At 47.5% G+C, this 25691-nt stretch overlaps 1 protein-coding gene and 1 pseudogene across 4 annotated transcripts in view; both read right to left on the bottom strand.

Moving 5' to 3' along the window:
- Positions 1 to 17341, bottom strand: part of PDGFRA (platelet derived growth factor receptor alpha) — a 62174-nt gene extending 44833 nt beyond the window's left edge. Inside the window, exon 1 of one of the 3 annotated variants that reach the window (XM_033214655.1) lies at positions 17022 to 17341. The gene's annotated coding sequence lies outside the window, so the exon portion shown is untranslated. Of the gene's footprint in view, positions 1 to 14248; positions 14332 to 15886; positions 16039 to 17021 lie in introns of those variants that run through there. The other 2 variants (XM_033214657.1, XM_033214656.1) reach the window with 2 other exon arrangements.
- A 7627-nt stretch (positions 17342 to 24968) lies between these two features.
- On the bottom strand, positions 24969 to 25338 carry LOC117085616 (annotated as a pseudogene). The gene has a single exon (XR_004438014.1). The product of XR_004438014.1 is annotated as a 60S ribosomal protein L22-like 1 (transcript).
- Between the last annotated feature and the right edge of the window lie 353 nt (positions 25339 to 25691).

Consider the following 25691-nt stretch of genomic DNA (forward strand, 5'->3'; position numbering starts at 1 on the left):
AAGACAAATCACAGTGGGACCAATTTGTTTGCCATAAAGTTTTAATCTTATTATATTTGGCCTGATTATTTATATAAAGTGCAGCAAAAATAATTATTTGCCACATAGGATCTTTTTAAAATTAATTTTGATGGAACTTTAATTTATAAAGAATCTCAAATTAGGCTTCTTAAAGCCTTGGGTCAGCCACAGATTTATCTGTGCCTGAAAATGTCTGTATAAGTTGGGTGCATTCCTTTCTTCTTGATGTCCCAAGATAACTTGGGGCTCCTGGGCCTGTCAGAAAGTGACATTTTCACTTACCACAGGTCAGGAACCCCATACAGAGACTGCATAGACAAGGAATGAGGTCAGTTTTCCCAAGTACCTTTTATTGGCTCTGTAAGTCAACTTTGATCCCTTAAAGCAGTCTGTTTGTATCTGAAAGCACACCATTCTAGTCAAAGCCTTCACAAAATAAGCAGTTTCTTTAATTGTGTCCTGTTACAAAAGAAAAGATTCTTACTGCACTTATGCAAATAACTGTATTGCCATTAGTTAAGAATACTCCCAAATAGTTTTCAAATTCTGGAGAAATCAGGTAAAAAGAAAGACATGCTCCAAATTTTGTCTACAGTAGTATACTTTATTCAATTGTTAAAAGCAGTTAATACGTTCCAAAGGAAAAGTTTTCTTGACTCTGAAAACCAAAACAGAAAGGATCAGCAATGTTTTAAGCAAAAAGTCATAAAAAGATTGTTTTTGTCTTTTATTAGTTTAGTCCATGCTATTAACTCTTGTTTTGCCTGATATTGGGCCACATTCCTTATGAATATGTTAAGTTTCTATGAGAATCCTGGAAGTTTTTTTGTGTTTTCTTTTCTATTTCAATGGCACAATTTTCTTTTTCTTTTTTTCCTTTTTTTTTTTTTTTTCTGAGATGGAGTTTCTCTCTTATTGCTCAGGCTAGAGTACAATGGTGCAATCTCGGCTCACTGCAACCTCTGCCTCCCAGGTTCAAGCGATTCTCCTGCCTCAGCCTCCCAAGTAACTGGGATTGCACGTGCATGCCACCATGCCTGGCTGATTTTTGTATTTTTAAGAGAGATGGCATTTCACCATGCTGGCCAGGCTGGTCTCGAACTCCTGACCTCAAGTGATCTGCCTGTCTGAGTCTCCCAAATTGCTGGGATTACAGGTGTGAGCCACCATGCCCAGCCAATGGCACAATTTTCAAAGTTATCAGAGGCTTGCATTTTAGAGTACCCATCAGAGTCCTATAGCTGATTATAAACCACCTTTTGAAAAGGATTAAAAACAAGACAACAATTGTCTGTGGGTGACAAAAGTCTTAGGACAGCCAATTAAATATGCAATTGACAAAGAAATTTGGTTACCTCTGTAGCACACAATAATGTAACATAAGAACTATAATTATGACTGATAATGTACACTAAGTCATATCAGAATTATAGGAGTTTTGCATAATTTTGGAACACATACCAATAACATATTTACATAAGTATAGCCCAAAGAAAGCTAAATAGTATTTCATATTTGACAGTGCTTCCTGTATGATTTTAATATGCCAAATAAGCCCATATGTCACTTTTGGATTTTAGGGGACCTAATATCTAGAAGGACTAATCAGATCAGAAAAGACTTACTTTAGAATTTCATTTTGGAATGTTCATCAAATATAAAAGGTTTGAACAGCTGATATTACAAAATAGAATCCCAGGTCACCATAAAGCATTTATTTAACCAAAATGATAACTCAAAGATTTCAAAAGGGTAAAAACGTTTACTCATTGATATAGGGCAGACTTGGGTTTCCAAATAATCTGTCACTTTTTTCGCCCTTATTTTTCCTATAGTTTATTTAAAAAGCAAACAAAAATCTTTCATTATCTTGTAATACTACATGAAAATCTTATTCAAGAGAGAAAGCCAAATTTCACCTTTGCATTAGTGTACTATTAATATTAAACCCAATTCTTAATAAAACTTTATAGATAAATCTTCTCAATCTTAATCAGTTTGACCATAAGGTAAGATTCTCATAAACCTTTTATAACCCTTTACAATTTTCTGTTACAGAGCAGATCAGTGCTCTAGAAAACTCTGCTGTGCTTTTTAATCCTAATGTTTAACTTACAATAATAATAATAATAATATCCCTTCAACTTTAGCCAATGTTTACACACAGAATTTCTTTTACAATGTTAATCTTTCATATATCTTTCACAACCTGCTCATACTTCAGCTTTTTCCTATTCAACTTAAAACAATCCTTTAATCCACTAAAGTAAGCAAAAAAAAAAACAAAAACAAACAAACAAAAAAACTGTACTCCCATGCCTTCCTATAACCTTTTACCAAAAACACATTTTGCTTTCCTTACATATCTTGTATGTAAAACTGTTTCTCCGGTAATCTCAGGTACATATGTTACAGTGTTAACTCTTAGTAACTTTTAGTTTTGATTAAAAACCTAACATGGTTAACTCCACATGTCCCCAGGCCTTACCTAGCATCTAATGTTCCAAAGCAGGTAAATTGAACAATTATCAAAACTCAAAGAAGCAGTTTATGTTGTTTAGTAGAAAACAGTACCAAACCTGCCTAATTTAGACCACATGTCCAAATTTTAAAGACATTTTTATTTTATCAATGATCTTTAACACTATCTTTATTTCCCAAAGATTACTAAAGTCACTTCAACTCAAAGGCATTAAAGTTTCCATTTTTCTGACAATGTATTTGATTTAAGCACTTATTTTTCTTTAAACCAATAAATTAGAGCTCTTTTATATAAATATCACACACAGAACACACATAAATATCCAGTAGCTGTAGGATTTTTTTTTCATTTGTCAGTTTTTAAGTTTTTCTTTCAAGCATGCAGCTTCTAGGTCCAAATAAGGAGGCACAGCTGGAAGGCCAAACAGATCTCCAAAAATCAAGAATCCCATATTTATACCAAATACTGGATCCCCCAAAATGGAACACTATGCGACCAGACAGTGCAATGCTTTCACCAAGCATTTCACTGCAAGGATGTTCCCCAAAGGCTGGTGGCCAACCTAAAGCAAATCAGCCCATCCTCCATTCACAGGTGGATGCCCAAGAGCAGGCTTTTTTTCATTTAAATGTGAAAAGGAGTAAGTATTGGCCTGTAGTAATAACCACTCACGTAAAGCAACTGCCATCACTAAAAGTATACATCCTACCTAGGTAATACACACCAATGCTAAAGGTTCTCTCACAATGCAAAGTAATTTCTGATGCCCCCAAAAGTCACAAAGGTCAGGTAATGTGAGGTAAAACAGAGCAGAGCCTTGGATTCTGAGGGGTCCTGTCTGCTTACAGTTCTGGGGGTTCCATGAAGAAAACAGAGGTTTCTCCCAAAACGAGGTCTGTGACACCTTCTGTTTCCTCCCAAGGAGTCCCAGGCTGTCAGAAATTATCTTAGGTCCTCTAATATGGGCATTAAAGGGGGCAAAAAGACAGAATGGAGAAATAATTCAGACCACTGAGAAGAAAAACAAACAACAAACACACAAAAAACTTTCTCTTAAAAAAATAAGATCCAAGAAGAAAAAAATCATAAAGCTCTTTTAAATATATACACACACACATATATGTGTGTGTATATATATATGAATATGGAATATCCATTTTTAATTAAGCTGACTTTTAATTATAGAGGTCCTTTTAAAAAATCCTTTTAAATCCCTTAATACTAGACTCTAGCCAGGACAAATAGCCAACATCTCTGGCTTTTAAGCCTTTTTTTAAAGGTATTTTCCCCAATGAAACCAACAGGCCTTAACCAAGGTTATAACTTAACCATGGACACAAGAGGTGTCTCCAAAAAGATGACAAGCAATTTTTACAAGACCCAGCATTACCCCTAAGGTAGCTCACAGAAAAAAAAAATTCATATGAAAAAATCAGAAACTGTCAATGCAGACAAAAAGAATAAATGACAAAAGTCCCAGAAGTAGCAAACTGGAAATCTCTCATTCCCTAAACCAGGAACTGAACCCAGGCCACCACCATGAAAGAACAAAGGCTTAGCTATTGAGCCACAGCCTGAAACAAGCATTGTATTGCTTTTCCTAAAAGGAGTCTAGGGAAGTCAGTTTTGAGCTTACAAAGGATACACTTTTTCAATCGAAAAGGAACAGATATAAATCTGAGAGGCCTTCAAAGGAAACAGATTCTAGAATTAAAAGTCAGTATTTCTTGCAATCTTACTGAAAGCCAACCAATACTTTAAGACAAACTTGTTTTAACATAGGGCACCAAAATTTAGATAGACTATTATAAATAAATTTCCTGGCGGGGCATACGAGTTGGCTCACGCCTGTAATCCCAGCACTTTGGGAGGCCGAGGTGGGTGGATCACTTGAGGTCAGGAGTTCAAGACCAGCCTGACCAACATAATGAAACCCCATCTCTACTGAAAATACAAAATTAGCCAAGCGTGGTGGTGCATGCCTGTAATCCTGGCTACTCAGGAGGCTGAGACAGGAGAATCGCTTGAATCCAGAAGGCGGAGGTTGCAGTGAACCAAGATCATGCCATTGCATCCAGCATGGGCAACAAGAGCAAAACTTCTTCTCAAAATAAATAAATTAATAAATTAATTAATTTCCTTTCAGTTATGGCTAATTACGTCTAAATTTTAATTCTCTTTTATAAATTTTACCATGACTTATACAGGTCATCTACAACATGCTTGGACTTTCTGACTTGTCCTATATTTCCTTCTTCTCTAAACAATCAGTCATTCTACCTTAGGACAAGAACTTATCATATAAGATCCTTTCTCATAAAATTTATTTATAACCTTCCTGACCAAAATACATCTTCATATTCATAACTTTCCTCACATCTCTCTCCACTACTTATTGTTTTTTATTTCTTTCTACTTGTTTTTATTTTCTTTCTAAACTTGTATTTTAAACCCCACATATAAATGACATCTGAATTGGCCAAAAAGAATCTATTTTCACTAAGAGCATATCTTCTTTGGCACATTCATACAGAGTTATATATGAATTTTTAGTAACTCTAAATTTTAGCAAACTTAAGTTACATGAGCTTGAGAAATGCTTGGACTTATTTACTTTTTTTATGAGCACTCTTTTATTTATAAGCCAATTTGGTACCCTGTAGACACAATATATAACACAATAAATGTACATACACATAAACACATCTAGACATTTATACACACACATAAACATAGATCCAATAGCTTTTATCTTTGAGCTCTAGCCATAATGTAGAAACGCAAATGCACTATATTATAAAAGATAGCTGGACCCAAATTATTTCCCTGACAAAACTGGGACTTATCCAAATGGCTAAACTTTGCTAATTTGAATTTGCTCCAATTGCCTAAAAGGCACCCTAGTGACAAGTCCTTTGAGACTTGCCACTGTCCCTTTGTCTAACAAGGATCTCTACTAGACACAAAGTTTTTCTAAGTATAGGGAGAGTCCAATTATTTTCCCCTGCAAATTCCCACCTCCTGGAGCAAAAAATTAAATGAAGTGACAATAAGAAAATGCTTTTACAGAAAATGATAATTTTAGAGTAGAAAACAAGAAAAGGCAAGACCAAGATTCCTCTTGGGTGGGACTCTAACCCATAATGCTAGAGGGGAATGCCAATGCCAAACACCCTGGAGCATCCAAACGCCACAAAGCCTGGAGTATCAGCTAACAAAGGTCCCCACACCAAATGCCAAAAACCCCAGAGCATCTAGGGGATGGCCAATAGTGACCCCCGAAAGTATGAGACCTAACATAATTGGAGCTACAGAACGATGACTCTGGTGTCCCAGGGTCAACACAACAGGAGAACTCTCACAACCAAATGTCCTGCCTTAAACAATTGCCAAATAGCCAAGGCAAAGACAACAAACATGAAATAAGCATATCAACCTGAAGAGCAGAGAAGTCAAACAGCCAGTCATTAGAAACTAAAGACAGGCCAGGTATAGTGGCTCATGCCTATAATCCCAGTACTTTGAGAAGCTGAGGCAGGCAGATTGCTTGAGCCCAGGAGTTCAAGACCAGTCTGGGCAGCCTAGCAAAACCCTGTCTCTACAAACAAAACCCACAAAATTTAGCCAGGTGTGGTGGTGCATGCCTTATAGTCCCAGCTACTCAGGAGCCGAGGTGGAAGGATCACTTGAGCCTGTGAGGTCCAGGCTACAGTGAGCAATGATTATGCCACTGCACTCCAGCCTGGGCAACAGAGCAAGATACTATCTCTAAAAATCAATTAATTAATTAATTCATTAAAAAAATTTAAAAAGAAACTAAAGAGAAAAGGTCTCAGAAAAGGGATGACAAGGTGAGTTGCAAAAGATATGACCAGCCAGGCATGCTCCCATCTGGGGCAGCCAGACAACAGGAGGCCGCTATCAGGCTGCTAAGCCAGAGGCCTCACAGCCACTTTCCCATCCATCCAAAATAAAGAACATTAGAAAGGACAAAGGAGCCAATTTGAAGGGAAAAAAATGTTAGCAAGCTGAATCTGGGCAAGGAGAAACTCACCCACTAGTGAAGCCCACACAGTGCCAATCAGTCTTAATTTAAAGTCAATGGGAGGTCACCATTGTCCCGTCATTGGTCACCAGAAAAGATATCATAGGGAGAACCTCAACATTGGGGTTCGACCTGGGAGGTCACAAAGGTTCTTGGCTTCATGCAGGAAGGAATTCAAGAGCAAGTCAAAGAGTAAAATAACAGCAAATATATTAAGAAAGTAAAGGAATAAAAAAGTGGCTACTCCATGGGCACAACAACTGCATGGCTGCTTGAGTGAGTATACCTATAGTTATTTCTTGATTGTATGCTCAACAAGCAGTAGAAGATTCACGAGTTTTCCCTGAAAGGGGCAGGTAATTCCCAGGACTGAGGGTTCCTCCCCTTTTTAGACCATACAGAGTATCTTTGGTCATTGCTATGGCATTTGTAAACTGCCATGGCACCGGTGAGAGTGTCTTTTAACATGGCACTGCATTGTAATTAGTGTATAATAAGCAGTAGGGATGACCAGAGGTCACTTTCATCACCATCTTCGTTTTGGCGGGTTTTGGCCAGCTTCTTCACCGCATCCTGGTTTTGCTGGCTTATTTATTTATTTATTTTTGAGAGAGGGTATCATTCTGTCACCCAGGCTGGAGTGCAGTGGCCTGATCTCAGCTCTCTGCAGCCTCCATCCTCCCACCTCAGTCTGCACCCCCAACCACCCCTCAGACCAGTAGCTGGGACTATAGGCCTGCACCATCATGCCCAGCTCATGTTTTTAAAATTATTGTTTGTAGAGACAAGGTCTCACTATGTTGTCCAGGTTCGTCTTGAAATCCTGGGCTCAAGCAATCTTCCTACCTTGGCCTCCCAAAGTACTGGGATTACGAAATGAGCCATCAGACCTGGCCTGCAACCTGTTTTATCACTGGGGTCTTTATGACCTTTATCTATCAACTCCTATTCCAACTCCTATCTCTCCTGTGACTACAAATGCCTAACCTCCTGGGAATGCAGCCCAGCAGGTCTCATCCTCTTCTTACTTAGGCCCTATTCAAGATGAAGACACTCTGGTAAGAACTCCTCTGATGCTAACTCATACAATGGAGTGAGCCTAATGGGACTCAGTGTGTTCCATCATTGACTTTGGAAGCTAAAATATGTGTGCATGTGATTCTTGAGTAAACTGGTTTAAAAAAAGAGAGAGTAAGAGAGAAATTCAATGTATTCCTGTATTGCTGTGTTTATCCCTAGTTGGGTTTAGTTTGGTTGGAGAGGATCCAGAAGATAATAGCCTAAATAAAGTTTTTGGTGGTACCTAATCATGCATTTCTCCTGTAAGGTGGTCTGCTTTGCAGAAATCAGATTTCTGCTTTATTGAATGCCACCAGGAAAATGAGAGAGGAAGAAAACAGTGTAAAAGGTGGAAGGCTCCTAACAGGAAGGGGAGTGGGGTACGTAGAAAACAAAATAAGAGAATGAGAAACCATTATTTACTAAGCCAAAGTTTGCATGTACATGCTGTGTTTGTGAAGAATAATCCTTAGAGATTACTTAGAGTTGATTTTAAGAAGTGGCAGTTGAGGTTCAGAGAAGTTTTGCAAATGACCCAAAGTCACACAGCCAATGACAGAGCCAGGATTTGAACACAAGGTCTGTGTGATACAAAGGCTATGCCCTCTCCACTTCACCATATGGTCTCTCTCAAGGGAAGGTCAGTGTTTTAGCCATATCCCACCCCTGTGTGCCGTCTGCCTGACTATTTCCTAGGGCAAATTACACCTCCTCCTTCCATTTTCCTCCTCTGCTCACCACAGCAGGAGAAACACAATTACAGTGCTGTGAACCCAAATGCAATTCACACAATGCTGGCTGGCTGATGGCCTCTGAGGATGCTGACATGTGCCTGGGATGCAGGGCTTCCATACTGCTGCGGTGGCAGGCACAGTGGGCCCCAGAGCCAGGCTGACCAGCCTGATTTACCACAATTAGCAGTAACGCACGCTTATGTGTTTGTACATGTAAATATCAGCCTCCCACTGACAATCCACTCAGCAAACTTCAAAGAAGGCCTCCAGAGCCAGCTTGATGTCTTTGGTTTTATCACATTTAGATCCCATATTTCTTTGGCAAGACTTGCCAAAGATGCATCTTTAAAGCATTCTTGAGCTTAAAAGAAGGGCTCACTGCTTTTCCTGTGCAAGCTCTAAGCAGTGCTTTGTCCTGGCCAGACACTCCCAGATTTCCTTCAGTGCCTCCACATACAGTGGACCCTCTGCCAGGAAAGATTATTTACTGACATATAAAGTGGCCAATGAGGCCGGGCGTATTGGCTCACGCCCGTAATCCCAACACTTTGGAAGGCTGAGGTGGGCAGATCCCTTGAGACCAGGAGTTCGAGACCATCCTGGCCAACAAGGTGAAATCCCATCTCTACTAAAAATACAAAAAATGAGCCAGGCATGGAGGCAGGTACCTATAATGCCAGCTACTCAGGAGGCTGAGGCAGGAGAATGGCTTCAACCCAGCAGGCGGAGGTTGCAGTGAGCCAAGATCTTGCCACTGCACTCCAGCCTAGGTGACAGAACAAGATTCCGTCTCAAAAAAAGTAGGCAATGGAAACAGGCCCTCTGAGCAAGCCATCAGGAGGCAAGAGAATAAACATGTTTATTGCTTAAGATTCCAAACTCCCGTCTCCAGTAACAGTGGCTCCCTGGGTAGAAATCTAGGCCTGTTTGCGAAGTTTCTTTTTTTCTTTTTTCTTTTTTTTTAGATAGAGTCTCGCACTGTCACCTGGGCTGGAGTGCAGTGGCGTGATCTCAGCTCATTGCAACCTCTGCCTCCCAAGTTCAAGTGATTCTCCTGTCTCAGCCTCCCGAGTAGCTGGTACTACAGGTGCCCACCACCATGGCCAGCTAATTTATTGTATTTTTAGTACAGACAGGGTTTCACCATATTGGCCAGGATGGTCTCCATAGCACCCTGTTAAAGAGAAAGGATAGTAGCTGTAAAAGCATTTGTTTCTCTGTTTCTGTGACTGTATATGTTGGTCTCCTTTCACCAGATGTCTGCTCTCCTTTCACCAGATATTTAACCATGGGAGAATAAAATGACATATCCTTTTGAATGTCACCAAACGGGTGTGAATCCTAATGGCACAACCTTAGGAGTAGCAGTAGCAGTTTGAGCATTCGGCTTGAGGTCACCAAGACCCCGACATAGGTGTCCTCACTTCAGAAACGAGCACACCAATACCCCCCACTACCTTCATCACAGGCCTGCTCTGATAATATGTTCACTATGTAAATGCAAAGCATTAACAATTCACCCGCCTCGGCTTCCCAAAGTGCGGGGATTCCAGGCGTGAGCCACTGTGCTCAGTGTGTTTGTGAAGTTGCATGTCACTACTTATCTATAACTCAGACAGGTGACTCACGAATAATGGCAGTGCTTGCCCCACAGGGAGGTAATGAAGAAAAATGGGAAAGATGGGGACTTTCCTCACCTATCGGACCTGTAGTGAGGCTCTCTGGGAGTGAATCTGGCTGTTCCTGCCACTTTTTCTACTCTAAATGCTCATCCTTAATTAGTAACTGCTATTCCGGAGCTCATCTAAAGTCAGGTGTGCAAATATAAGTAATTGAAGCTACAAATTCTGAGAAACATGGAACTGCTAAGAATCCATGAAAACAGCCCCCTTTGCAGGGAAGAACGATAGATTTCAACCAAATTTTTTCTTCAATCATGATTACTTCCCTCATGCCAACTACATGTTGAACTTCAGCCCCCATCTTCAATAATCACAGCTCAAAAAGCGTTTGCCATAACTTAGAGAAACAAACTGAGAAAGAGACCCTGCCCTGTTGACCCTCAGGCAGGTGATGTGCTTTCCCCCCATCCTCTTGGCCTTCTTATGCTTTCTCTCCGAAGAAAGGATGGAAATCACATTGGACTAGCCACTGATCCCAAATCTGACACTGTCCAACTCTCTGAGCCTCAGTCTCTTCTTTTAGGAAGCACTAGTAAGGCCTGACTGGTTGCTTGCCTTGTGGCATTATTTTAAGGCCTAAATTATAGAGTTTTAATTGAAAGTGCTTTAATTTTCACGACTTTTTCTGCAGACTCCCAAGATATTTTAGATAGGCTCCTTCAACTTCTCCTTAACTAAGAAAGTGACGGATGCCCCAGAAGCAACATGACCTGCCCTGCACCTCCTGCCTCCTGGAGACATGGATCTGAACTGTGATTCAGCCTACACCAGCAGTCCACTCCCATGACCCTGTTACCTCCAGCCTGCTGTAGCTATAAAGACCATTCAAAGATGAGCCAACATATACAGTCACAGAAACAGAGAAACAAATGCTTTTGCAGCTACTATCCTTTCTCTTTAACAGGGTGCCATCTCCTGCCCTGCAAACAGAAGTAAAGAGCCATTGAACACGACTGTATAACCAAAGGCAGTGTAAACAGACAGCAGGCAATGCAAGGCTCCATTTCCAGAAGGACTAAGAGCAAGACATTCTTCTCCTAAAGCCAAAGAGCTTGCTTCTCAATCACCAATTGCACAGTGCATCCCATTGCAGAACCACTGAATATTTAATTTCACCCCACCCTCACATGATTAAAGATCACAGGAGACTCTCTCATAATCCCAAAGCCACTGGTGACTTCAAGATTCAGATTTCCGAGGTTCAGCTAATTTCAGCTCTCCTAAGTTAATTCTAACTGTGAAAATTACACATCTTCCTTTTTCTACACAGTCTCCTAACTTCAGCCCAGGCAACCCAAGTGCAGGTCTACACTGATGGAAAGTTCTCCCTGTTTTCCAGCAGAGGGTGTGTTTACCAGGACCTCTGCACCCTACCAGAGCCTGTTTTGTTGTTTTGATCTCCAGGAGCTCCATCAGACATTCCAGTAACGGGAGGAGGCTAGAGTGTTTTTACACAGGAGCGTTTTATGGGACAATCTGGGCTCATAAACATGTGTGCTCTCCTTTCACCAGATATTTAACCACGGGAGAATAAAATGACATATCATTTTGAATGTCACCAAACGGGTGTGACTCCTAATGGCACAACCTTAGGAGTAGCAGTAGCAGTTTGAGCATTCAGCTTGAGGTCACCAAGGCCCCGACATAGATCTCCTCACTCAGAAACGGGAACACCAATACCCCCCACTACCTTCCTCACAGGCCTGCTCTCATAATATGTTCACTATGTAAATGCAAAGCATTAATAACCAAGGCGAAACACAACACAAATTTCCACGAAATAAAAATGCCGCCTTCCAGCAATTCTTGTAGCCTCACAGGAAAAGAAAATCAGTCACCTATTACGGTCCTACAGAGGAAAAAAAAAAAAAAAAAAAGGCAAAAAAAAGCACCTCCTAATGCCAGTGCTAGCTTGGAGTCTCCGCAAAGCCCATTCTCACAGCGGGTCGCGGTAGTTCTTGCAAGTGGCCAGCAGATGGCAGTGTTGGTCGAAGGACGTGCGTCCAGGGGTTGCAACACAGACGCGTCTGCCAGAAATTCTGAGCTCCACTATCCCAAATCTTAACTTCCAGTCTCCCCCTTCCTTAGGCTGTACTTTTAGCTTTCGTGGAGACCTCAGTTGAAAGCCCGCGGGGTTTGAGCAGAAATACGAAAACTGCTGTTGAAAATGGCTCAATCTCCTCGGGACCCCAGAAGAATTCGGGGTAGGCGGACATCTCCCCATCGTCCCCATCACCATCCCCATCACTGGGAGCGGGTGCGCTGGGACAGCGGGGCTTCGGAAGCCGGGAAGACGACGCTGCCGGACCAGGCCGCAGAGACACAGCTGGACTCGCTACTCGGGTTCTGTGAAACCCACGCTCTCTACACCTCAGCATTTCCGCGCCCTCGGGGCGGGGGACCGCCTTGGCCGCGACGCCGTTCCCGGGTTGCGCTGCCCTATCTGTCCGCGCGCCACTGCCGCCCCTCATAAACCAGCCTGGCGAAGGCCGCGACGGCCGCGCAGCCCGGGAACCGCGGGCGGATTGGAAACGACTGTTCCCGTCGCACAATAACGCAGGGTCGTATAACAAGCAAACAGCAACAGGCCGCCCGAGGGGCAAGGGAGCTGGCGAGGGGCTGGAACGCAGAAGACGGCGCCTGCGTCCCGAGAACGCACGGGACCCATCCTCCTCCATCCTCCCCTGCTTCTCCCACATTGAACTAAAAGGACGCTCCATTCTCAATCCAAACCCAGCGACCTCGGCCCCCTCTCGTCCACCCGGCGCTTCCTGGGCCCACACAGAGCCTGCGAGGCGTCCACTGGCGGCCCAGAGGAAAGGAAAAGTGACCCAGGTTAGCCTTCGCTCCGGGCCCCCGGGGTTCCAGCGCCGCGCTCCACTGAGATTGGGGCGCCGACCGCCCGGGGCTGGGGAAAGTGGGATGCGCCCCCAGAGCCCACTAGAGGGCGCGACAGCCCCGCAAATCTTACCCGGCTCGCCGGCTCGCTAGCCCGCAGCACAGGCTCCTGGTCCCCGACAGCGCTGCCGAGAGTGCTGCGCGCAGACTTCACCCGGGAGGCTCTGCGCTCGGACAGTCCAGCCCCAGCCACCGTCCGGTTTCTGACCCCGGGATTCAGAGGAACACTGCGCGTTCAGCTCTCCCTCCCGCCTCCACCACGCCCTCGGCGGCTCGGTTGTCCTGGGGTTGGTGGCGATGCCCAGCCGCTCCCGAGACCTGCGCCCATGCGCGCCGCACTCTGTACCTCAGAGCTGCAAAGGCCGCCACGCCCCAGGCACAACGCTCGGCGTTTGCATTGTTTTCAACTGAGACCCGAGAGGGGGCCGGGCAGGGTGTGGGGAGAGGGGGGAGAGCGAGAAGAGAGGCGGGGCGGGTGGGGAGAAAAGGGCCGAGGGGTTTAGGGTTACAGGCGCTCGCCAGCGCCTCCTATGGGCACGAGAGCCGCCCGGCCGTGGGTAGCGGCTCACATGGAATGCTGGAGAGAGCTAGCCTGCGCCCTCTCGTCATTTAAGAACTGTTCCTGGCCGGGCGCGGTGGCTCACGCCTGTAATCCCAGCACTTTGGGAGGCCGAGGTGGGCGGATCACCTGAGGTCAGGAGTTCGAGACCAGCCTGGCCAACATGGTGATACCGTCTCTACTAAAAATACAAAAATTAGCCTGGCGTGGTGGCGGGCACCTGTAATCCCAGTTACTTGGGAGGCTGATGCAGGAGAATCGCTTGAACCCGGGAGGCGGAGGTTGCAGTGAGTCGAGATCGCACCACTGCACTCCAGTCTGGGCGACAGAGTGAGACTCTGTCCAAAAAAAAAAGTGCCCTCTGGTGCCACCTTGCCCGACACGCGCCTTAGCCGCCTCTGCCCCCTGACGAGTCCGCGCCCACCCGCGCTTGTAGCTCCCCTTTCGCGGGGGCCGAGAAACTGCAGTAGGAGGCAAGGAAGGAGGCGCCCCAAGTCGGGGTTCCCGTTATTCCCTCGTACAATCTACTTTTTCAGCCCATCCCGGGTTCGCTCACTGATCAGTTTAAAACAATAGGAAATGCTGCCGAGCCACTTCAGCAAACGACAACCATCTGGCAGAACCTGAACTAGGGCGAAGTTGGGAGAAGCCATTTGCCCCATCCTGTATCTTGCGCCCCAGGCGAGACCGAAAGATTATCTGCCGCCCCAAGGCTGATGCTGCGGGTGGACCCGGCGAGTTAGACCAGGGGGACCCTGAGACCCACACCTTTCGGTCACCGATCAGGCTTTTAGCTCTTTTCCTAGAATTGCCACTTTTCCACCAGCAACATATAACCTGGTCGCAGCTCCCCGGAGGTCAGAGGGAGTCCTTCCCTGTGGGGTCTGCAGGAAGGCGCTGGCCACCACGTCCCCAAAACGCGTCCCGCTGCTGCCCGCCGCCCACGGTCTGTCCCCAGGAGGCACAAAATGGGCCCGCCTCGGCGCCAGACGTGTTTGCAGCTGGAAAGCCCAGCCCAATGCCCCTCCCCCTGCATCCCTCCTCGGTCCGCGTCCCGAGAGGAAACTGGCCCAGGGGCGGAGAGCTGGGAGCCTGGGCTCTCCTTCAAGGCCCTCTCGATCTAAGGATTTAAACAAGAGCCAGGGCACCGGGGGCTAACGACGGGTTCATTCTTGGCGTCCCCCCACTCTCGTTCCTCCTCACTCTTGTGAACGAGGTCCAGCTGCACTTGGCTCAACCCAAAACTGTGCAAGCTCCGAAGCAGGGCCTGACCTGTGCGTCAAAGCGAGGCTGCTCGGCCTCGCGCTTGTCGGGAAGTCGAGACAGGGTCTCCTCATAGTGAGGATTGTGGAAAGGTGGAGGCCGAGGAGAGACGGAGAAGAGGGAGGGGATGCAATTCGGCAGTGCGGGGGTCCAGATTGACCAGATTAGGGGTCGGGGGTGGGACAGTGCGGCGACTGGTGAGGTGCGCACGCCCGGGGAGCCCCTTCCTCCCCTCCTGTGGCTGCGGGATATTTGTCCGGTAAGATGCACTGCGGAGGATTGTCGTGCCTCGTTTGCCCTGGATGCCTCTCCCTGCTCCAAAAATCTGTCTAGTTCTGGTCAGGAGCGACTGCGGCGAGGCGAGTCGGTCCAAAACATTGAGCAATTCGGCCTCGGAGCCAAAAAGCCATTTCCCACACCGCCCAGCCCGGGGCTTTTCCGACGTGGGGCGGTCGGGACCTGACAGGGGTCCCATCCATGCTTGCCTCCCACCCAGAGAGATGGAGTGAGTGGCAAGTTCTTCCAGGCACTCTTTGCGCACATCCTGAGGTCTTAGCAGAACTGGGGGAGCGAAGTGCGGGACCGGCCCTCTGGCTGCGGGAGGGATGCACAACGGACAGCCGGCCGGGGCAGCAAGTCCTTCCCGACCAAGACGCGAGGCCAGGTCACCGGCAGTTCCCGCACACCTGGCCTGGCCCCGGCTCCTGGCTTCCTCCGGCAACAGGACTTGGGTCGGGCCACACTCCTTGCCTCTCCGACCTGGCCGACACCCTCTCGGAATAGAACAGCTGATCCCACATATTCAGAGTCAAACGGACGCAGCCCGCTCCCCGGACGCAGCCGGGCGGAGTTAATCGTGTATAAACCTGGTTTCCATGGGGGTAGACAGCAGAGGAAGGAGAAGTACGCACAGACGGCTCTGAAGCCGGCAGGGAGAGGAATGGAGAAAAGGGCGACTAGAGAGGACCGAGCAGCGCTGGGCGAGCGCAGACGGCAAGTGCCGTGCACCCCCGCGCAGAAAGGGGCGCCGGGTAGGGGGTGCCCAGGGCTCAGTTGCCCGGAGGGAGAATGTGGTTTACCGCCCACCTTTCTCTTACCTGCAAACAAGTTTCCCCAGTTCCAAGTGGTCCCTAACTTACTCACAAGAAGTTTGACGCTTTCCTGTAGACCTTTCCTCTCTTCCTGCCTGAGGCCAGAACTGAGCGGCAGCAGAGCCCCGGGCAATGCAGAAACGGTTCCACCGAGGAGGGGGCGCGGGGAGACGGGCGGGGGCGGGGACCACGGCGCACAATGAGGACCCCTTGGTGTGTGGTTCGAAATTCCTCAAATCCCAGTTGTTGGAATGCGAGGCGACATCGACTTCTTCACTCAGGGCCAAATGTGTTTGTCATTATTCCAGACCGCCCGCCCGCGCCGCCGCTGTCGCCCCCGCGCTAGGGCGTGCAACCCGAGCGTACAGCCGAGCAGGCACCCGCTCTCCCTAGCACCTCACTGACCCGACAAACCCCTCCAGAGCGCCCCAAACCCTTGCCCACGCCCGCGCCCCTCTGCTTGTCCCGCAGCCGCGTCACTGCCGCGCCAAATCTGGCCCGGACTCTCACCCAGAGCAGCGCCGTCCAGTAATTACGCGCATTCGACCGGCTCCATGTGCTGCAGGCCAGCACGGAGGTCCGGTCTCCAGCCGAGCCCCGCCCGCCTCCTGCGACCAGCAACCCCTTCCCGCGCCCCCCTCCGCGCTCCCCTCTCCCCACCTCCCCTGGTCCCCCAGCCGCGCTCCACACCGCGGGCTGCAGCGCTGTCCCGCCAAACCGCAGGCGAGGAATGAAAACACTCATTTAAAACCTGTCGCCTTCCAGGACCCACTGCCAAGAAGAGGGCAAACACCTCTGCCTCCACCCCCAGTTCCTTGGTGTTCGGCCCAGTATTCATGAACACCACCCCCATTCCCAAAAGAAACCTCAAAAATGTAAGCCTAAACAATTTCTTTGGGAGGCCATAGGGTTGTTAGAAAAACATTGTTTTTTAAAAATAGGTCTGGAAAATGTGTGTTTAAAAAAAAATCGCTAGACTTTCTAACTCTGTGGTTATCTCCCACCCATCCCCAAGTGAAGTTTATTCCGAAAAAAAAAAAAAAATTTCTCTCTGGACACACAACTGGAATCCAGCTCCATTTTTTTTCTTGTCGCCCAAAGTTTGAAGTTATTTCGCTTTCTCCAGTCCCAGAGTCTGATCAGAGACTTCTCTTATAAACAAAAAATCATTTTTTCTTCTCCCTTACCTTCTGCTATGTTATTCCGCAATGAATGTCCCACACATGGAGTAAAGAGTGTGTCCACGGCCTCCAATGATCTCTTGTAGTCTCCCCCTCTGTTTCTCTCCCTGTAGTTCCAACAGTAAGGGGCTCAAAAACCGCGTTTTGTAATTGATTCAATGTTATAGTCCATCCTTCTAAAACTAATCATTTGCTCTAAGTAAATAGCTGTCAGGAAATAAGCTCCCCCCCCCCAACCTTGGTCTCTTCAAAATAAAAGTTTCGCCCAAACTCCCCTGCGTTCCGAATCTCCCAGTCTCCAGATTGCGCCTTCGCTTTTTGCTCTTACGCAATCAGGGGGTCCAGTCCCAACCCCCAGACTTCGACAACAACTGGGGGGCGGGGAGAAGCCGACCAGATGGGATGGGGGGGTGGAAGGGGGAGGTGTTGGTGCTCTGCCGGGAAAGCGGTTTTGTGAAACTACAGACAGCCCATCATTTCCAGAATGAGTTTGCCTCCCCATTTTGGGGTTATTTTCTTAGACTCCTATAGTTTTGTGTTCTCTTTGAAAAGAAGAAAGGGAACATACAAAATTGCATTTGATACCCAGAGAGAATATAAGTCTAGAATCAAGAAATGTCCCTTCTACAAACTCGGCCCAACTAGAAATAGGGCCCTCGGGAGAAATATCCAAGCGGTTGCGCCGTTTTGAACTAAAGGTCTTTTAGGGGAAGGGCTAAGGGCTATATAGTTGCTAGTTCTTTAATGGGATTAGGCAAACTGTTGAGTTCAATATGACAACGATGGGTTTTTGTTTTGTGTGTGGGGGGTGTGTGTGTGTGTGTGCAAGACTGGGTGGAGTCTGAAATAGGGTACAAAGAAAAGAGGGTCTGTGTAAGTTTGGAACGTTCTCCGATAGAACGACCTTTACTCCCTTTAAGTCACTTATCTAGTCGTGCCTTTGTTTTGGGGGTTATCTGGGCGAGGTTGCCCTGGCTTCTATCTCGCATACAAAAAAGTTCAAGCTTGGGCGTTTGGGGAATCGTCCTGCCGCCTCCGCGTCGTGGGGGAGGGTGCCTTTTGATTCTCCCTCCGTTCCCTCCCGCCGAGTGGGTCGAACCCTACGAATGCTTCGGAGTTGACAGCTGAGCCCCAAACCCTGCGCCCAAGGCGCGAGGCCAGTGTCGGGAGGAAACGATCCTGCCGGCGAGGGAAAGGGGGCGCTGATGCTCCAGAAACCAGACCTGGGCAGAGTGGGGCTTCCCAGCAACAGCGGGGGAGGGGAGCGCGTTCACCTTTCTCGCTCTCTGATTTTTGAATTCTCTTGTTGGGATTGGGGGTCATCTTTCATCCTTCTCCTTCAACCCCACCCCTACACAAGCACTCTGAAAATGGCCAAGGTGGCCAGGTTGGGACTGACACGTCCAACAGCCGTCTCCTCCTTCACCAGGAGGGTGGACACAGTGCAGTGGACAGAGGAGAGTCACAGAGAAGTACTCCAACGGGCGCGGTGCTGTGTCTAATCAGGACAGGATCTTGGGGTATCAGCCTCCGAAATAGGGCGGCTGGGGCTGCGCTGGGGGCCCCATTGCCCCAGCTCTTCTACGCGACCCGCTCTCGTGCATCTTCAGCTCGGGTGACTGCACAGCTCGCTATTACTTCCACATGTTCCGTCAGGAAATCATTGAAGGCAAATATATGAACAGCCCCTTGTTCGGAATGCTAACAGGATACCGTAATGTTTGTAGAAAATGAGCGGGAACAAACGATTCCCCCCAAAAATCAGAGTGCGGAATAAAAGGCAAAAGCGGCTGCTGGGCTTCTTGCTGTTAAGTTGAGAACTGGGTTTTTAGGCAAGTTGCCCCAGAGGGTAGGAGGCAAGAGAGCCTACCCAGAAGGACTGCTTTGTTTCGGCGACACTGCTAGCCCGGTCAAGCCAGGGTCTTCCGTCCGCAGGGCCCCAGCGCTCTCCGCCCACAAATGGTAACTTCACAGTTCATTTCAGAGCCGTTTAATGGGGCCCAAAAAGCAGCCCGGGCGGGAGTGGCTCCAGGCAGCGACTCCTCAGGAGTTTAAAGCAGAAAGCAATGGATGAGCAAGCGAGCACCCAGTTGTCCTTCTGGTAGTAATTACCTGCCTAATTTGAATGATGCCTTTGTTATGACCATTAACAAACATTTGTTAAAGGTTTCCATGTGTGACATTCTGGAAGGTTTAAAGGCCTGAGGAGCTGACTCTGGGGATAGTGCCCCTGTGGGGGGTGGCGCAAAAAAGCAAATGGTTGGGGGAAGATTTCGCGGAGAGACTATGCAAAGAAGAGAGGTCAACATCTGCCTCCTCTGCAAAACAAAATAAACCCAGTGGTCAGGAGCAACCTCCGGACAGAAGACCCTCGAACTGAGGCGGTTGGTTCCTTAAACCGAGTCCTGCCCCCACAGCCCCCGCCCCTACCACTGCTCATAGGCGGGTTTGAATCCTGTTTTCCGCCTTCTAAGGCTGGTACGAGGCTGGTTCGGGAGAAGTAGGGTCTGCGCCGGGCAGTCAGTCCGGAGCGTCGGGTGAAGGCGGGGCGAGTTCTTGCCGCGTTCTCCCAGTGTTGTTCTAAGATCTTCCAGATTGGTCCCTCGACGCCCCGGGTCCTGGATGGCCCCGGAACCGCAGGGGGCGAGAAAGCTTGTCCTCCTGAGGCGGGCTGCGGGTCTTTTCTCCCCTTCCTGTGCTTCTGACTGGGCGCCGTGCGGGAGGTGGGAGGAGGGGACCAGGCCATCACGTGTACCCGGAGAGGAGCGACCTGCACCGGCCTGGGCAGCTCTGCGCAGATCTCAACCCGCGCCCGGATTCTAATTTTCAGCCTCTTGGGGTTTTTTGTTTTGTTTTTTCCTTAAGGGATTATCAAGGGGTTAAGAATGTGAGTTTTCTCCCCAAACGGGGAGTCGGGGAGGCTGCGTGCGGAAAGGAAGGAGGCTCAACTCCCGAATTGAGCCGGGCTGGGAAGTTGGGAGAAAAGGGTAGGGACTGTGACAGTTCTGTCCTCGGCCTTGCGCATCTACGCCTGCAGGCGACATGAAATTGGGAGCAAGGGCATAAAAAGGTGCAGTCGATGAGCTGACCTTCAAAAAGAGGGTCTCGTAAACTTTTTACAACCAGATCAAAACGGTCACTAAAAACAAAAGCAAAATCTCGCCGTGCCTTGCCCTGCCTCCAGGGCCTGTTCTCCCGGCCCCGACTCCCGGGCGAGGGAGGCCGCAGCTCCGAGCGCCACACCTTTGGCTTTGAGGGCGCTTCCCGCTGAGTTGGCTTTTTGTGTCTTCTCCTCCTTTGCTCCCCAGCTCCACCCCCAATTATACTTTCCTCGAAGAATTCAAGTCCGTTTGCTCTAGAAGCCTTACGAATGTAAGTTATCAAAGCCGTTAGTTGTGAAAATCACGTTTAAACTTGTGAATTATTTTTTTCAAATGGTGATGGGCGGGGCAAGGGAACAGGAGATGTTTCTGGCTTCACAGTTTGAAAACGAAGGGCCCGTTTGGTGGTTTGCAAAAGAAAATGGTGCTAACTGCCCCTTCCCTCACCCCCTTTAACCTTTGGCTGCATCTGGAATAGCCCCCTCCCTGGGTCCAGCGCGGAAGGGTCCTTTGCCCGGAGGTAGTGGAGGCGACGCACAGATGTGAGGGATCCTGGCAGAGAGAGGGACGCCCTGGCCTCGGGTCTGCCCCAGCTGAGGCTTGTAAGCTAGCTCTAAGGAGTCTCTTTGCACGCTCAGAATTCAGAACGGCACAAGTCTTGGAAAAGGATGAATTCTCCAAAAAGATCGAGATGGGTCTGTGCAGCTTGAGGTGAAAGTTACCCTCCCCAGGACTCTGCACCCACCTCCTCCTCTTCTCTGTGGTTGCTGGCTGGATCTAAAGGTGCAGCCTCTCTTCTGGGTTTGAGGGGCTCGCTCTCCAAGGAGAAGTAGAAGCAGAGGATTCCTAACACCACAGCCTGTTTACGGACCTGAGGACAAGAACTTGTTTCCTGGTCCAGTCCAGCCTGGTGGGCCATACACTCCTTAGAGTCTGGGACAGACTGGTAGGACTGGAACCCTCTGGATCTGGCTTTTGGATACCCCTTCCCTCGCGAGAGAGCCTCCTTCCTCGGTTTAGACATGTTGTTGTGCCTCCGCCCTCTCCTGCTCCTTAGGTCTTTCGTTTTAGTTGCTTTTAATTTGAAAACCGTGTGAGGGGAGGGGGAGGGAACGAGGAGATTGGGAGGTCTGCTCTTTATTAGGGGCCCAGGCCTCCAGCTTTCCAACACACAGCTGTGGCTGGGAGGGGAAGGAGGGCTGGCTCTGTGTAGATCAGCCTCACTGAAGAGAGGGCCTTGTCCTCTGCAAGTCCCGGGAGTCCAGCACTGCTCTGTGATTTTTTTTTTTTTTTTTAAGTCTTCAGCAGAGACACTGCAGTGGAAAACCAGTGGAACCTCGACTCTTTGCGCATCCATTAAAAGGGGGATAATCGACCAGGCAAGGTGGCTCACGACTGTAACCCTAACACTTTAGGAGGCCAAGGTGGGAGGATCACCTGAGCCCAGGAGTTTAAGACCAGCCTGGGCAACACAGTGAGCCCCCATCTTTATTTAAAATAACAGCAATGACAACAATTGGAATAATCATGCACAACCTATAGGGTTGTCTTGAGGATTAAATAAGATAATATCCCTGGTAAATAAAGTGGTTCATATGCAAACTTAAGATGTACAAGGCCGTGTGTCAAGGGCTGAGGATACAGCACTTTCCTCCTAGATTTTATGGACTAGTGGAGCAATCAATTAGACATAAAGTTGCAACTTAAATTCTAAGCAATGTTGGAGGGAGACAATGAAGTCAGCGCACAGGAGGAGCCTAACCCAATCTGGGAGGTGGGAGAGGGCTTCTTTCAGGGAAGGCTTCTCTGCAAATCTAAGAGGAGTAAGAATGTAGTTGGGGAGCAACCTCATTGCATGGGCCGGGAGGTGAGAGAGAACATGAGATAATCAGAAGTGAAAGGAGTTTGGAATGGCTGCACCTTGTAAAGGTCCCTGGGGAAGGAGCAAAAAAGAGGTGAGATGGAGCTCATGGAGGCCTTTTAGACCATGTTAAAAGTCAGAGATGGAAGAGGCTCCATCAATCCTCCCATCTCTGCAGGTCAGGAGTTCAAAACCAGCCTGGACAACATAGTGAGACTCCATCTCTACAAAAAAATTAAAAATTGACCAGGTGTGGTGGTACACGCCTGTATTCCCAGCTGGTCCAGAGGCTGAGGCAGGAAGATTGCATGAGCCCAAGAGTTCAAGGCTGAGGTAAGCGATGATCACACCACTGCGCTCCAGCCTGGGAGACAGAGCAAGACACCATCTCTAAAAAATAAATTAATAAGGCTGGGCATGGTGGCTCACACCTGTAATCCCAGCACTTTGGGAGTCTGAGGTGGGGAGATCATGAGGTCAGGAGTTCGAGACCAGCCTGGCCAACAGTGAAACCCCATCTTTACTAAAAATACAAAAATTCGTCGGGCATGGTGGCATGTGCCCGTAGTCCCAGCTACTCAGGAGGCTGAGGGAGGAGAATCACTTGAATCCAGGAGGCGGAGGCTGCGGTGAGCCGAGATCTCACCACTGCACTCCAGCCTGGGCAACAGAGCGAGACTCAATCTCAAAAATAATAATAATAATTAATTAATTAATAAAAAGGAAAACAATTGACAAAAGAACCTGGGCTTAATTCTATGGAAGAATCTGGTTTAAAGAGGGGCAAGACAGGAGCAGAGTTGAACTTTTAGCAAGATCAGCCTGGATGATCTGAGGAGATAGGGAGGCTCCTGCTATAATCAAGCAAGAGAGGATGCTTCCCTGTTCCTGGCAGATGGCAGGAAGTTTGGAGAAAGTGAAAAGTGAATTAGAGAGAAAGAAGTAGAAAGCCTAACACTTACTGGCTAAATGTGAACTGTGAGGGAGAGTAGGGTACCTGGCTGAGGGCATGGCTGGTGCTGTCTACTCAGTAGGGGACAACCAGGAACAGGGTTAGAAAGGAAAGGATCGGCCAGGCATGGTGGCTCACACCTGTAATCCCAGCACTTTGGGAGACCAAGGCAGGCGGATCACCTGAGGTCGGGAGTTGGACCAGCCTGACCAACATGGAGAAACCCCGTCTCTACTAAAAATACAAAATCAGCCAGTAGCCTGTAATCCCAGTTACTTGGGAGGCTGAGGCAGGAGAATATCTTGAACCCGGGAGGCAGAGGTTGCGGTGAGCCAAAATCGCACCATTGCACTCCAGCCTGGGCAATAAAAGCAAAACTTCGTCTCAAAAAAAAGAAAAGAAAAGAAAGGATGAGTCCACTTTTAAACATGACAAATTGGAAAAAACTCAAGAAGCATTAAAATGAGAGAAAAAAAAAAACAGGACAGAATTTAGGGTAACTCCAGCATTTTCCAATAAGCAAAGAAGATAGTGAAAAGGAACAGCAAGGAATCTTTATCTCCTGGATAGTCTCTGAATCCACAGGATGAGAGTTGGTTGAATTTAAGGACTTGTGTAAACTTATCATCTAAATTCAACATTATTTGGGAAGCTGAAGTGGGAGGAGGCTTAAGCCCAGGAGTTCAAGGCTGCAGTAAGCTATGATCACACCACTGCACTTCAGCTCTGGGTGACAGAGTAAGACCCTGTCTCTAAAGGGGGGGGAGGAGAAAGAGAGAGAGAGAGAGAGAGAGAGAAGGAGGGACGGAGGGAAGGAGGGAGGGAGGAAAGAAAAAAAGAAGAAAGAAAAAGGAAGGAAGGAAGAAGATACATTATACAACATGTCTGGTGACTTTTTACAACAACGTAAGAGCTTTAGTGATAATATAATTGGCAAAGCTAGTTTATTTTTCCCTCATTTGTGTTCTTAAATAGACTTTTGGCTGGGTGCAGTGGCTCATGCCTGTAATCCCAGCACTCTGGGAGGTTGAGGCGAATGGATTGCTTGAGTCCAGGCGTTCGAGACCAGCCTGGGTGACATAGTGAAACCCCATCTCTACTAAAAATACAAAAAATTAGCTGGGCATGGTTATGGGCACCTGTACTCCCAGCTACCTGGGTGGCTAAGGTGGGAGAATCACCCAAGCCCAGGAGGTCAAGGCTGCAGTGAGCCAAGATAGCGCCACTGCACTCCAGCCTGGGTGACAGAGTGAGACCCTGTCTCAAAGACAAACACAGAAATAGACATTTGTGTCCACATTTGGATTTCAGATCACCCAAAAACCCAAAGCAGGATTAAAGCCAATCTTTGTCTTAAGGACACTAGCTTTCTACCAGCTACCACTCCCACCCCTCACCATGCCCTGGAGAGAGTGAGGCAGGACTCATTTTCAGGAACAAAAAAAATATATGTTCAATTCCAGTGATGAAGACTGCATATTGCATATTGTCCTCCAATAATCATTCTCCTTTCCTTCTTAGTAATAGAGTCCTTGATTTTTAATTTCAGTTTATTCCCCATCCCACTCCCGCCCCCCGCCCCGGAACAGAAGCTTTCCTTTCACCAACTTTTTTGCAGGTCAATGTGTCATGAAGAAAAGTTCCAGCCAACAGGACGTAAGCACGAGTTGTGAGAACAACTGCTAAAAAGTGCCTTTAAAATAAAGGATGCATCCTTCTCAGTCTGGTCTTTTGTGCTGAATAGAAAGCAGGTGTGTGAGTGAGGCCTCAGCAGCCAACTTAGACTACGAGGCCACCTTGAAAAGGGAAACTGTGCACTGTGGTACTATCAAGTAGAAGATCCCTCACCCTTAAGCCCCAAAGCCTGATAATCTTCCTCCTGCCTTCTTGAAAATGTAGCAGAAAGAAAATTGTCTCTTTTTTTAAAAGAGTGCATTTTTTTTTATTCAGTAATAAACTAAAAGCCAATTTCTTGGCATTTCTTACATATACTTCATTTATTTTGTTAATAAGCAAAGCCCTACAAGGGAAGTCTTTGCCTAGTCCTCCAACTCTGAGTCATCTTCTTGACTAACCTGGAAGTAATGAAGTGCATAAGTCTCCTGTCAGATGCAACCACTCAAAGCCAATCATGAAGATTGCTCTTCTTAAGGTATTTCTTGGTAAGGTATTTCAAACACCCTTTAGAGAACTGTTTCTGAGAAAGAATGTGATTTTATTCTTGAAGCATTCAGTGTGAACAACATTCCCAAGATACCCAGTTTTGTCATTGACTTTAACCTTCTCCCGTAGAAATTGTTCAAAATTTCCAGAATCAAAAATTCCATCTTCTACTGGATGAGTAAGGTCCAAATTAAACTTCCAGGTTGACTTCTTGGGCTTCTTGTCTTTCTGCGGTGCCCTTGCAAGTCAGCCACGCGAGCAGAGAGAAAATTGTCTCTCTCTTTTTTTTTGAGATGGAGTTTTGCTCTTGTCGCCCAGGCTGGAGTGCAATGGCGCAATCTCGGCTCACTGCAACCTCCGCCTTCTGGGTTCAAGCGAGTCTCCTGCCTCAGCCTCCCGAGTAGCTGGGATTACAGGCATGCATCACCATGCCCGGCTAATTTTTTTTTTTGTATTTTTAGTAGAGATGGGGGTTTCTCCACGTTGGTCAGGCTGGTCTCGAACACCCGACCTCAGGTGATCCACCCGCCTTGGCCTCTCAAAGTGCTGGGATTACAGGTGTGAGCGACTGCACCCAGCCTCTTTTTTTTTTTTTTTTT

This window comes from Trachypithecus francoisi, unplaced genomic scaffold (assembly GCF_009764315.1).
Source record: "Trachypithecus francoisi isolate TF-2019V2 unplaced genomic scaffold, Tfra_2.0 Lachesis_group1, whole genome shotgun sequence".
NCBI classification, from domain to species: domain Eukaryota; kingdom Metazoa; phylum Chordata; class Mammalia; order Primates; family Cercopithecidae; genus Trachypithecus; species Trachypithecus francoisi.